The sequence below is a fragment of the Saccopteryx leptura genome, chromosome 12, assembly GCF_036850995.1.
Source record: "Saccopteryx leptura isolate mSacLep1 chromosome 12, mSacLep1_pri_phased_curated, whole genome shotgun sequence".
NCBI lineage: Eukaryota > Metazoa > Chordata > Mammalia > Chiroptera > Emballonuridae > Saccopteryx > Saccopteryx leptura.
This window is the reverse complement of record NC_089514.1, coordinates 34,124,454-34,139,142: the sequence shown is the minus strand read 5'-3', so window position 1 is coordinate 34,139,142 and position 14,689 is coordinate 34,124,454. Positions and strand designations below refer to the sequence as shown.

Sequence of the window (14,689 nt, the reverse complement as noted above, 5' to 3'; positions counted from 1 at the left end):
CTCCATTGGAGCAAAGATGGCCCGGGCGCTGAGGATGGCTCTATGGCCTCTGCCCCAGGCACTAGAGTGGCTCTGGTCACAGCAGAGCGACGCCCGGGAGGGGCAGAGCATCACCCCCTGGTGGGCGTGCCAGGTGGATCCCGGTCGGGCGCATGCGGGAGTCTGTCTGTCTCTTCCCGTTTCCAGCTTTAGAAAATAATAATAATAATAATAATGTACATTGTGTGAATGTAATTAGAATTTCACAAGAGCAAGGATTCATTTCTGGGGTCAGTCTGATTAAACTGAGTGGTTCCAATATTCACTTTCTGGGATTACGGATGAATTCAAGTTTTCTAAACTTTTTAAATTTTTTTCTGAGTGGTTATGTTCTCAAATCTTAAAAATAATTCAAAATGGCACATTTAGCCATATAAAAAGCTCCTTTGAAGTTGAAAAAAAATTTTTGAAACAAACCTTTTGAAACAATTACTGATAACTAATATTTGATATTATAATACCTCTCTTATTTTAAATACAAGTGTGAATCTGTGTCCTATTATATATTTGCCCAAGATGAGAAAAAAAGAAGCAAAATTTGATTAGTACCATCAAGAGAAAACTACTATTGCAAAAGAATCAAATGCCTCTTCAATGAAAAGTTTTGCTCAGGAGTTTAAGAAAAAGGATCTGAAAATTGAATGAAAGGAGAAATCAAAGGCAGAATACAATGCTCTTAGAGGATTCTTTTCTTCCAATTAAATTTTCTTAGCATGAGAAGAAGAAAAGGGCTTATTGTGTTCACTAGAAATGTTAGTTTATTATTTTTATTTTTAATTTATTGTGTTGACATGGTTTCAACACAATAGCACCCTCTATCCACTGCTCTGTGTCTCCCATGCCCCAAGCACAGTCTCTTTCTACTGCATTTCACCCACCTTGTCCCCCTTTCCCCTCCTTCCATCACCCTTGCCCCCTGGGAGTTACTATTGTCTGTGTCTTTGTGTTATGTATATATAATTTGGCTAATCTTTTCACCTTCTTTGATTCCATCCCCTCTCCCCCCTTCCATCTGACAGCTGTCCATGTCTTCCTTGTGATGGTGCCTCTGTTTCTATTTTGTTCCTCAGTTTATTGTATTCATTAGATTCCACATATAAGTGAGATCATATAGTATATGTCTTTCTCTGACTGGTCTATTTCACTTAGCATAGTAATCTCTAGGTCCATTCATACTATCACTAAAGGTAAGATTTCCTTCTTTTTCATGGCCGCGTAGTATTCCGTTGTGTATATGTACCACAGGTTGTTTATCCACTCATCCACTGGTGGACACTTAGGCTGTTTCCAGATCTTGGTAATTGTAAACAATGCTGCATTGAACATGGGGGTTCGTAACTTCTTTTGAATTAGTGTTTTGGGGTTCTTAGGATATATTCCTAGAAGTAGAATAGCTGGCTCAAAAGGTAGTTCCATTTTTAATTTTTTGAGGAAATGCCATACTATTTTCCACAGTGGCTGTATGAGTTTGCATCCCACCAGCAGTGCAGGAGGGTTCCCTTTTCTCCACACCCTCACCAGCACTTGTTGATTTGTTAATGAAAGCCATTCTGGCAAGTGTGAGGTGATATACCATTATGGTTTTAATTTGCATTTCTCTAATGATTAGTGAGGTTGAACACTTTTTCATATGCCTTTTGGCCATCTGTATTTGTCTTTGGAGAAGTGTCTATTCAGATTTTTTGCCTATTTTAAAAAAAATTTTTCCAAAGTTAGAGGCAGGGAGATAGACAAACTCCCACATGCACCTGACTGGGATCCACCCGGCATGCCCACCAGGGGGCGATACTCTGCTCATCTGGGGCCTTGCTCCGTTGTGGCTGGAGCCATTCTAGTGCCTGATAAAGAGGCCACAGAGCCGTCTTCAGTCTTCGGCACCCAGACCAACTTTGCTCCAATAGAACCTTGGCTGTGGGAGGGGAAGAGAGAGACAGAGAGGAAGGAGAGGGGGAGGGGTAGAGAAGCAGATGGGTGCCTTTCCTGTGTACCCCGACTGGGAATTGAACCCGAGACTTCCACACGCCAGGCCGACGCTCTACCGCTGAGCAAACCAGCCAGGGCTGACCATTTTAAAATTGAATCATTTGTCTTCCTGGTGTCAAGTTTTAGAAGTTCTTTATAAATTTTGGTTATTAACCCCTTAACAGATGTATCTGCAACTATGTTCTCCCATTCAGTGGGTTGTCTTTTTATTTTGTGAATTGTGTCTTTTGCTATGCAAAAGCTTTTTAGTTTAATATAGTCTCATTTGTTTATTTTTTCCTTTATTTCCCTTGCCTGAGGAAATATATCAGCAAAAATATTGAGGTGTCTCAGAGTGTACTACCTATGTTTTCTTCTAAGATTTTTTATGGTTCTGCAACTTATATTTATACCTTTTATCCATTTTGAGTTTATGTTTGTGAATTGTGTGAGTTGGTAGTCTAGTTTCAGTTTTTACATGTACCTGTCCAATTTTCCTTACACCATTTGTAGTAAATTGAGCTTACTACATAGAGGTATATTAATAAAATGAAGATTCAGTAGATGAATGAATGTCCTAGTGATAATCTATACCTCTGATTACATAAGAACAGCACTGGGCTGGGCGTCTTAATACAACTACCTCGTTCTCTTTTCTGCTACTTAATTGTAAGATCATGGGCCTGTTTTCTAGCTACTCTGGAATGCACGTATCTAATGAAATTGGACTAGATAATTCCAGACATCCCTTGGAGAACTCGAGTCTTTACCTTTACATAATGTGGTGCATCAGGATAGTGAAAACAGGAGGTGTCAAGTGGGTACTAGATTTATTGGGGTTATGACTTTGTAATTTATATAAATGTCTAATCACTTTTAATCACTATCTCGTATACCTGGAACTAGTATAATATTACACGTCAACTGTAATTGAAAGTTGGGATTGAGGTCACAATAAAGGAGGCCTGCAGTAATATGAATGTGAGTCGGAAATGCAGAGTAAAAGACAGAGTTGAGAAGTAAAAATGATACAGAAAACATTTTGATGGTTCCAGATGGGACGGGTGTTGGGAATACAAGTGATATTTTCAATAGCCCATGTGCACAGTGCCAGTCTAACATGTTAAGGCTTGTTTCGGGAACCATCTAAACTTACAGTATTATATTAAATTTTTCCACTTGGGAAAGAGACTGAATTTAGTGTGTGGATGCTACTCCTGCAGGCCTAAGAAATCTTTCAATTCTCTAAGACTGATACAATAGCCCCAGTAACAGAGTTTAGCAAAATGTGCATGTCTACAGAGATTGATCTTAATTCTAATTAGAATAACCTGCATTTATTAAACAGTTCTGTTTATTACAAGAACTCAAATAATTAAGTTGTATGAGCTCTTTTATAATTCTTTTGAGACAGCTCCAACTCCTGAAGATCCTCTGAACGAACGATGGCCACAGTGTCCTTTCCTCACCAGCCCCACTCGGCCCCTGTAGACTCATACCTATGGCTCCTCTTTTTTTTTTTTTTTTTTTTTGTATTTTTCTGAAGCTGGAAACGGGGAGGCAAACAGACTCCCACATGCGCTCGACCGGGATCCACCCGGCACGCCCACCAGGGGGCGATGCTCTGCCCATCCTGGGTGTCCTCTGTTGCGACCAGAGCCACTCTAGCGCCTGAGGCAGAGGCCAAGGAGCCATCCCCAGTGCCCGGGCCATCTTTGCTCCAATGGAGCCTTGGCTGCGGGAGGGGAAGAGAGAGACAGAGAAAAAGGAGAGGGGGTGGGGTGGAGAAGCAGATGGGCACTTCTCCTGTGTGCCCTGGCGGGGAATCGAACCCGGGACTTCTGCACACCAGGCTGACACTCTACCACTGAGCCAACCGGCCAGGAATATGGCTTCTCTTATGGAGTCAACCCATCTCATACTTGGTCTTCCTTTATTCTGGCTGTGTTATATTTTTCAAGCACTATCATATTTTCTTCTTTTTTTTTTTTTTTTTTTTTTTTTTGTATTTTTCTGAAGCTGGAAACAGGGAGAGACAGTCAGACAGACTCCTGCATGCGCCCGACCGGGATCCACCCGGCACGCCCACCAGGGGCAATGCTCTGCCCACCAGGGGGCGATGCTCTGCCCCTCCTGGGCGTCGCTATGTCGCGACCAGAGCCACTCTAGCGCTTGAGGCAGAGGCCACAGAGCCATCCCCAGCACCTGGGCCATCTTTGCTCCAATGGAGCCTTGACTGCGGGAGGGGAAGAGAGAGACAGAGAGGAAGGAGAGGGGGAGGGGTGGAGAAGCAGATGGGCGCTTCTCCTGTGTGCCCTGGCCGGGAATCGAACCCGGGACTTCTGCACGCCAGGCTGACGCTCTACCACTGAGCCAACCAGCCAGGGCCACACTATCATATTTTCTAAAGAATTACGCTTTCTTGTGATGTCGTGAAGTAAGATAGCTTCAGTTTTGTCATTTTTGCCTCCAGTCATGTTTTAGGCTTAGTTTGCTCTACGGCCCATTTGTCCATTTTTCTGGCCATAGGGTATCTGTAGAGCTTCACCTGGTCTTATTCAAACACAGAAGTCATTTCAAATGATTGCTACTCCCTGCCAGTAAGATAGTGTCCTATGTATAAGTTAAGTTATTGATCTTTCTTATATCAGTTTTCACCACTTATTTCTCTGTCTAGTGTGTTCTGTTTTATTTGTTCATTTATTTTGTTTTTAGATTCCACATATAAGTAAGATAATATTGCATGTGTCTTTCTATGTCTGACTTATTTCACCCAGCACGATACCCTCGGCCCATCCATGTTATTGCAGATGGCAAGTTTTCATTTTTTATTTTTTATGGCCAAGTCATATTCCATGTATATATGTAGTACTACTTCTTCATTTATCTATTGGTGAACACTTAGGTTGCTGCCATATTTTGGCTATTGTAAATAATGCTGCATTGAACTTATGGATACATATGTCTTTTAGAATTAATGTTTTGAGTTTCTTTGGATAAATACCCTTAAGTGGATTGCTGAGTCCTTCTTTGTCTCTTGTTAATAGCCTGGGTTTTTTTGTATGTGTTCTGCCACACAGTTTAAACAAATAGGGAAATGAAGCACACCCTTGTCTGACACCTTTACCTGTAGGAAACAACCTGTCTTATCATGTCTGTCCTGATAGTGGTTCTTGTCTATGATACATGTTACACATCTGGACACCAAGTACTAGGACACACCCACTTCTTTCAGAATAACCCAGTTTCTAGTATTCACAAAGTCAGAGGCTTTACTGTAGTCTATAAAACATAGAGTAACTTTTTATTGTTACATATAGATAGAAATTAGTGCATGCAAAATTCCTAATGAAAGAAAATAAATAAAAATAATTTTAAACAAAGGAAGCATATTGCAGAAACATATGTCTTCAAAATAAACATTTATTATGGAAGAATAACAGGGAACAGTTGCAATAATTTGGATCAGACTTGAACATTTGATGGCTTTTCTTTCGTTTCCTGCCACGTAGGGATTTAGGGCTGGCTGTTGCCTTATAGCACCAATAACGAAAGGGCTTATGTTTCCTCCCCAGTGGATGATGCTGTTCTGTTATGACAAAATTCCAGTAGACCTCTTATTATAGTTTACCCATGATATTTAAAAATGTATATATTCTGTTTTTATGCATTTAACTTGTCAGGTTTCCTGTACTAGAGTCCTTGGGCAAAAAGATATTTTCTTGCCTCGTGACTTGTCTACAAGGTTTTCCTATCTAAATCGGCTCAGATAGAGTTGTTTTTCCCAAGAGAGAAAATAGTAGATGTATAGAATGCAATTGCTTCAACATTGGTAAGTATTACATTTATTTATATGTACTGTAACATATAAACTTGTAAAATAAAGTAAAAGTGTGATTAAATGTCAATACATTTTAATCAACTTTACTAAAACTTGAAAAACACTTGGAAAAGATCATTTTAAGCTCGTAATGTTTTGGGGTTTTTTTCTTTTTCTGAAGCTGGAAATGGGGAGAGACAGTCAGACAGACTCCCGCATGCGCCCGACAGGGATCCACCCGGCACGCCCACCAGGGGAGATGCTCTGCCCACCAGGGGGCGATACTCTGCCCCTCCGGGGCGTCGCTCTGCCGCGACCAGAGCCACTCTAGCGCCTGGGGCAGAGGCCAAGGAGCCATCCCCAGCGCCTGGGCCATCTTTGCTCCAATGGAGCCTTGGCTGCGGGAGGGGAAGAGAGAGGCAGAGAAGAAGGAGGGGGGGGGTGGAGAAGCAAATGGGCGCTTCTCCTATGTGCCCTGGCCGGGAACCGAACCCTGGGCCCCCGCACGCCAGGCCGACGCTCTACCGCTGAGCCAACCAACCAGGGCCGTAATGTTTTTTTTTAATACAAAGAAAAAGACTCCAGCCAAGTCGATTTTTGTCCCCATTTCATAATTATTATAATTAATTAACATATAAATTAAAAAGATGGTAAATTAATATATTGGGAAGCAGTAGAATGAAAGTTTGTAAAACTTATGGTCATTTTCATGACCACAACTACAAACTCTTAGAGAGTAAGTGTATGAACACTGTCAAATTAAAGATCTGATAAATATGAAAGATATTAAGTTCCACCAGAAGGAAAAGATATAAACCATGGTATATGTAATGGTTTAAAATTTATTTAGTTCATCTATTATTGTTGTTTTCTTTAACCCTGTGTAGACTCAATTATAAATTTAAAATAAAAAAAACCTTAGTAACGTAATTCTGTTGAATATACAATACTATGCGTGGCCTTGGAAAATATTTTCAAAAGGCATAGGGAAGAATCACTGCCTTTGAATTGTTTAATCCATTCACATTTAGTACTACTATGTATTTATATGGGTGGAGTTACATTTTCTGTTTGTAAAAATGTCTATTTTTTGCTCCGCTGCTTTCTATTGCATTGACTGTATATTTTCTAGTATGACGTTATAATTCAATAAGAATTGTTTCACTTTATATTTTTGAATTTTATTAGTGATTGTTCTAGGGCTTACTATATGCATCCTGGCTTATCAGAATCTACCTCAGAGTTATACTAACTTAATTCCAGATATAGAAAATGCTATTTCTATATAGCTCAGTTCCATCCTCTGGGGTGCTTTTGGTGCTATGCGTTCTATTTATACAAATCCAACAACACATTGTTATAATTACTACTTTACATAATTTTATGTTTTTCGGAGAAGCTGAGGAGAACAAAGTCAGAAAAGTATATAAAGTTTGTTAAAGTTACTTAGTTATAATTTCTGATTCTCGGTTTTCTTCTTGTAGACACAGACTTATCACTTGGTCATAAAGACATTTTCCTTACTGAAAGCTTCAGAGTAGTTAGGGCCTCTGTTCTGGGAAGAACCTTTGCTCTACTGTTTCTCAGCAACCACTTTTCTTGACGTGACACCCCTTCTCTATAAATGGGGTGTTTGGTGACAACAGTAGCCTTTGATCTTCGTTTACCTCTCATGGTTAGGGAGGCTTTGCCCTAAATGTGAGCTGCTAGGGTTGGAGAATTCTCAACCTGCCATATCTTTTCATCAATGTGTTTAGACATTTAATTCAATACAATTTAGAATATCTTTAAATTTATGTCTAGCATTTTTTGTCTTTGTGTCATTACCTTTATGGTTTTTTCTTTTGCTTCTCCTACTGAGCTATTTGAATATTTATTTCACTTAAATTTATCTCATCATGTTTCCTTATCATAGTTGCAGCACCTTAGTTGTTCCTTGATTGCTTTCTCATATGTGCCTTGATTGGGGGGCTCTAGCAGAGCCAGTGACCCTGTGCTCAAGCCAGTAACCTTGGGCTTCAAGTCAGCAACCACGGGGTCATGTCTATGAATCCACGCTCAAGCCGGTGACCTCACACTCAAGCTGATGAGCCTGAGCTCCTGCCAGCAACCTCCGTGTTTTGAACCAGAGTCCTCAGCATCCCAGGCATGCTGTATCCACTGCACCACCGCCTGGTAGGCTAGCCTAAATGCTTTTATAAAACGGTAAGAAATATTGAAAAGCATAAACTAAATGTCAGTTTAATAAATTCAAAGTACAACAAAATAAAGCAGAAGGAAGTAGAAGGAAGGAAGGAAACAATAAACGTAAGAGCAGAAATCTGTGAAATGGAAAAAAATGTTACAATAGAATCAAAGAAGCTCAAAAGTTGTTCTTGATAAAGGGTATTAAAATTGACACACCTATGAAAAGAGTCACCAAGAAATAAAAGAGCACAAAAAATGTAGATGCTGTAAATTTGAAGACTGAGTGAACTTAACAAATTCCTTGAAGAAATATACTTACCAAAACTGACTCAAGAAGAAATGGAAGGAGTCCCACGTTCCAGTGTGATGTAGCGGATTCCCCAGGCCACTAACACTCCTAGTATGATAACTAGAAAAAGAAATCAGATAAATTACAAAACATATTGCTGAAGTTATCGCAGAGTTGTAGATGGATTTGATGACAAGGACTGGTTGAACTAAAATTCCAGAGAAGGAAGATGTCTTCCTGGGTAAGTTTTGGGGCATTTAATCATTCTGGGCTGGGGCTGAGAACTAGATAGGGCCTACTGGGAGAAAGAGAAACCAGTGGGACTTTTGACAGTCACATGGGTGGATGTGATGAATTGGGATCTAAAAGTGCTTCAGAATCTTTAACCATCATGGAAATGCAAAATAAAACTACAAAGAGATAATATCATACCTAGAAGAATGGCTAAAAATAAAGCCTGAGAATACCAAATGTTGGTGATGGGGTAGAGTCAATGGACTGCTCATACACTGCTGGTGGGAACGTAAGTTGTTTTAGCCACTTTGGGAAACTATTTGGCAGTTTTAATAAAGTGAAATGTGCCAGTAACAATAGAAAACATAATGTTGGGTTCCATTTATATGATGTTCAAGAACAAGCAAAATTAATCTATTATATTAGAATTCAGTGGTTACCTTTTGGCAGGGAGATATTTTCTGGGGAGTGGCACAAAAACTATGTTGTGAAAATGAATAAAGGAAACCTCATTCAGCATGGAGTTGGGAAGAAGGGAGAGCTCTCCTCCTCCCTGCTTGTCTCAGCAATGGCACTGCCTCCCACTCGCTGCCGATAAGAAACTGCCACAACCTCATACACTTTCCCCCTGCCAATACGCTCCTGTTAAAACAGTCCTCCAAGAACCCCTCTCAAAATGACCTCCCTTTTGTCTCATACTTTTCTATGGTCTGCCATAGTTTGCATGTTCCAAGTTGCCATTCCTCTGCTATTCTCAAATAAACTCATTTGCTGCTTCATAACCTTTGTTGTTTAATTTAGATTATTTTATGTCTTTCTCTGGTTAGTGGTTACACTGATGAATACATAAAGTTTCGTAAAGCTGTACCCTTAATATTTGCTCACTTCACATAAATATACTTCATGTAAAAAGCCAGAGATGTCTCCAAAATGCATGATAAAATAAAAAGATGAATAAAATAAAAGAGGTACATGCATAGAAAAGGATAATAGTATGTTTCCCATCAAGGATAATGATTAATTTAATTCTTGGCATCTGAGGTCAGAAAGTTATACTAGAGATTTATTATTTCACACTCAGATCACAGGATCAGCTTTTAGTTTATATGCCATTGTTGATTCATACTGGTTTCATGTTGTCCAAAACCTGATCCCACCCTCCTCTATTAACTGCTCTGTGAGTCGTGTTCGTCTGTCCATCTGCTAAGTCTCGTCTACTCCACACCCTGTAAAATCGTCTGTTGCACACACATTATTGTAACATCTAAAGCAGGGGCACCCCGATCATTCTGTTGCCGGCTGTGTTCAGGCTACGGAATCTTACCTGGAGTTCTCATGTCCCATCTGTCACCACATTCTATCAGTGTACTTCTCCAGGGGTCTCCCTGACTTCCAGTCACAGTTTTGTAAAGTCAGCCCTTGTCCCCTAAGGGATAGCTCAAAAATCAGATTGTGAGACAAAGTGTTGAATTAGATGGATTATTTGATTCATGCCTAAACTGTATACCATAAACATGTAAAAACAAAGCCAGGTGATGGGAAACTAGGTCTGAATGTTTGGTTGGGAATGTGAGCAAATAAAGAAATGGCTTTTGACTATTTTCTGTATCAGATTATAGATCTTTTCTATTTTTTAAAATTTAATTTATTGAGATTACATTGTAACATCATTGTCTTATATCAGAACAGCGAGATAAGATGTCTTGCCACACAATCAGTTAGCTAAATTAAGAAATTAGGAGTCTTTAATTAGCCAGCTACGAGGACCGCATGGAAACCTAAGTCGTTCAAATCAATGTGGCCCTGAACACAGTTTGGGGTTAGGTTTTATAGGGAGATTACATACTGATTGAGGAATGGGGAGGGGAGAAAGCATAACAGTAAAACAAAGCAGTGAAACAAGCTTTCTTACAATGTTTATCTATAGGGTTAATTCAGGGAGAAACATTCTGAGAACACCGGCTACTTCAAAGCTAGTGCAAGGCCACAGTCTGAGAGACCAGCCTCAAGGCCAATAGGGAGTAACTTTCTTTCAGAAAAAGTAAGTTCTGCTAAAAGTCTCTTTGTTTTGGAGAAAGTAAGTTTGTCAAAAAATTATTTATGTTATAAGACTTTCTTTTCTACACTTCATTCCCTACTCGTTAAAATTAAATTTTAATCAAATCGTTGTTTCATTGTGGTTTTCGTTGCTATCCTCTTGTATTGGTGTGTATGATTTCTGATTACTATTAATTTGATAGCGTTTATCCTCTCTCTCAAACAAACCTTGTTATAAAATTAATTAAACATGGTTGTACTATCAAACAAGTTAAAATTAAAGTAAGAGGAGTAATTGCTGTAGACAAAAGCTATGGTGACTAATTAAACATTCTTTGGAACTAATTCTCTGTTCAAATTCTTTTCTTCTCTTTTCTATGTTTGCTCTAACAAAAGATAGGCTTTTCTTTAATTATACTAGAATTATTAACATAAAAACAAGTTTCTCTTAATGCTGCACATCAGCTACCTTGTGGAAGGAAAAGTAAATCTATGCCTGTAAAACTATATCCATTGTACAATTATATAAATGAATTTGAGGCATAACATTTGCTAGAATATATAATAGAGGCTTATTCTATTCCCTAAACACTTTTTTTTTCTTCATACAAACTTCTTACAACCTGCACAAACTTTCTGTAACTTACATAAACCCTTAGCTTTCATGAACTTTCTTATCTATTTGGAAATAACTAGCTTTCATAACAACTTACTTTTTCTCTTCTCTTTTCTTAAAAGTATATTTATACCTTATACCTTCTATTATTAAAACTATACAATCCCTTTTGAATTAGACCTCTCAATTTTAAAGATCTTAACCTTCAGTGACAACTTAAGTTAGAAATAAACAATTTTCTTTCTTAGTGAAGAGACTTATACCCCCCTTCTTTATAACTCATAGCAGCACATGTATTAAATCTTAAGATGACTCGCTCTGGCCTTTCCCTGACCCGAGCTCCCTACTCGTCCCCCCCCCTTATGAAAATTTAATTATAAAGGAGTCCTCAAGTTTCTGCCATGCGTAGACCAGCCAGCTTCCAGTTTGTGACTGGAGCAGGGCACATCGTCCTTCTCAGGGTCAACTTACAGAGGTTGGTGGGATCCATTTGCACCATCTCCGTCTCTGAGGGGGTCTTCAAGGGAGCCTAGGGAGAAAGGGTGTTACCCTGCCTAATGCAATTCTATGTGGGTGAATTTTTTCCCAGCAGGGGGTGTATTTAGCTTCTAGTAAAACTAGGGGGAGTAAGTCAGCCCAGTTTCACCAGTTTCTAAAATGAATTTAGTTAGGACTTAAGAGCTTGGGACAAGTTGAAAGAATGAAACGAACTCTGAGGCTTGTAAGCACAATGTAATTAATGCTGAGTACCTTTCCTCCTAGCTGTGAGACCTTAAATACAAATGCAGGCCTATTGTTAGACCTAATATTAATATCTGGGAATAATTTTATACAGCAATTTCTTAACAACTGTTATTGTGGTCCTATTTCTAGTAGGAAAAGCCACTACCTATCCTGAAAAAGTGTCAGTAAAAACTAATAGATACTTATATCCCTGTGCTGGTGGCTTTGTCTCAGTAAAATCTATCTCCTAATGTTTTCCTGGGAAAGCTCCTCTAGTTGGTTATAAAAAGGCGTCTCTGGCAATAAGCGTTCTGGTAAGGTCACTAAGATTTCTAAAGACCCTGCTGGTTTTAAAGTGACTTTTCTGGTTGCCTCATCTGCTGCCCGATTTCCTTTTTCCTCTATTAAGTCCCCTTTCTGGTGTCCTGGGCAATGAATAAGGGCTACAGTTTCCAGCACCCAAGTAGCTTCTAGTAAAGCTAAAATCTCTTCTTTGTTTTTAATGTCCTTACCAGCAGATGTCAGGAATCCTCTCTCCTTATAGATTGCTGCATGAACATGGGCAGTAACAAAGGCATACCTACTGTCGGTGTAAATGTTGACCTTCTTTCTTTTGGCCCACCTCAATGCCTGAGTGAGAGCAGTAAGTCCTGCCCACTGAGATGAGGTCCCGTGGGGCAAGGCTTGGGCCCATGTGGTTTCATCAGGAGTTACTACAGCCACACTAGCATACTGAACCTCATTCTAGAACAAAACTGCTGCCATCAGTGAATAGCTGTACTTCTGCATTAAATAGAGGTACATCAGCAAGGTCTGGTCTTGCAGTTTGAACAGAGTCTAACACTTCAGAGCAGTCATGCAGGGGGATGCTTGGTTCTTCGTCAGGCATCAGGCTTGATGGGTTGATAACCTACGTCTGGACAAACTTAATGAGAGGCTGATCTATGAGCAGGACTTGATACCGCGTGATCCTAGCCTTAGATATCTACCTAAGCAAAGTCTCTCCTGCATGCGGGGCTGTCAGGAACAGTTCTTGCCCCATGGTTAGTTTATCTGCCTCCTTCATTAGTATGGCAGTGGCTGCTATGGGTCGGAGACGAGCCATCCAGGTGCAACGGGGTCTAGCCCAGGCGTGGCCAACAGATCTGCCCCCAGGCCAAATTAGAAAGAAAACTTTTTTCACAAGCTGGATGAAATATTAAAATTAAAAAATGTTAAATACAAAAATGATTCCTTTAAGTAAACAAAATTTTATTATGTAATTTGTTTATGAAAAATGTGAGTGAAAAAAATTTTAATATATTATTTTAATAAAAATATATTTTAATAAAAATATAATTACATACTGTATAAATATCCAAACTGTATCGCAATCAATCGAAACAATAATTAATAGAATAAGCTTGAAGGTGTTATTTTGCAAATAAAACAATTATTTCATTTTACAAACAGCCTGGACATGTTTTCAGTTATCAACTGCAGCTCTTGTCTATGCTACAATGCCACTTGATTCAGCACACTTGACCACAAAAATAACAAATTGTTTGACCTTGGGTGTGCACTGGCAAACTCTGCCTAAAAGAATGTGGGTTTCACATCGCCCCTAAATGTCAAACAGTTCATATCGAGTACAGACGAGTACAAAAGTTGTAAATCTTTATAATGGAATTTTTTTAAAAAATAAAGAAGTATCGTGAATCCATTTGACCAATTATTGGAAGGTAGCCCTAGATTAGTCACATATGGAATTCTTTTCCGTATATCACTATCTTCTTAAATATCTCGATTTCCAATAATCAAAGACGCTTCCGCTTCTGAGAAGCTGAGATTCTAAAGTCCCGGAGAATATTAAAAATTTAATCATGGGCCGCGTAAACTCATTACACAGGCCAGATTTGGCCCATGGGCCGTATGTTGGCCATGCTTGGTCTAGCTGCTTAGAGAGGTAAACAGTAGGCCTGTGCCATGGCCCTAAAGCTTGAGTCAAAACCCCTTTTGCTATTCCCATTCTTTCTTGAACAAAGAGTTGGAAAAGCTTTGTAATGTCTGGCAAAGCCAGGGCAGGGGCCTCAGTGAGGGCCTTCTTGAGGGTTTCAAAAGCTTCTTGCTCCTTATCTATCCAAGGTAACTCTTGGGTTCCTGTTGTACAGGAGTATAAAGGCTTGGCTATCTCTGCAAACCTAGGGATCCACAACCCAACTGCTCTGAGAAATTCTCGAACTTGTCTCTTGCTAGTGGGGGTCGGAATTCGAAGGATTGCCTCTATACGACTGGAGGAGAGAGTGTGCTTCTCTGCCTCAGTGTGGTCGCCTAGATAGGTCACCTTAGAGGAGCAGAGTTGTGCCTTCTTAGCTGACACCCGGTACCCCAGAGTCTGCAGTGTTTGTAGAAGTCCCTCAGTGGCTGTGCAGCAGCTTACCTCCGTTTCCGCAGCTAGAAGCAAAATATCTACGTACTGCAGCAGTGTGCATTCCAGATGTTCCTGGTGGAAGGCAAGCAAGTCCTGATGTAGTAATGCCTCATCAAAGAGGGTTGGCGAATTCTTGAAGCCCTGTGGTAATCTGGTCCAGGTTAGTTGTCCTGAAATGCCTGCCTCTGGGTCATTCTACTCGAAGGCAAAGATGGGCTGATTTACAGGGGCCAGGGGAATACTGTAGAAAGCTTTTTTCAAATCTAAGACTGTATAAAATTTCAAGTCTGGTGACAACAGGGTTAAAAGGGTGTAGGGGTTAGGCACAGTTGGGTGTATTGTCTCAACCTGTTTATTTACCTCCCGTAAGTC

The 14,689-nt window shown here is 39.8% G+C and overlaps 1 long non-coding RNA gene across 1 annotated transcript in view; it reads left to right on the top strand.

Annotated features, from left to right (window-relative positions):
- Window positions 1-14,689, top strand: part of LOC136384198 (uncharacterized) — a 211,715-nt gene that overhangs the window by 95,815 nt on the left and 101,211 nt on the right. The window lies entirely within an intron of this gene.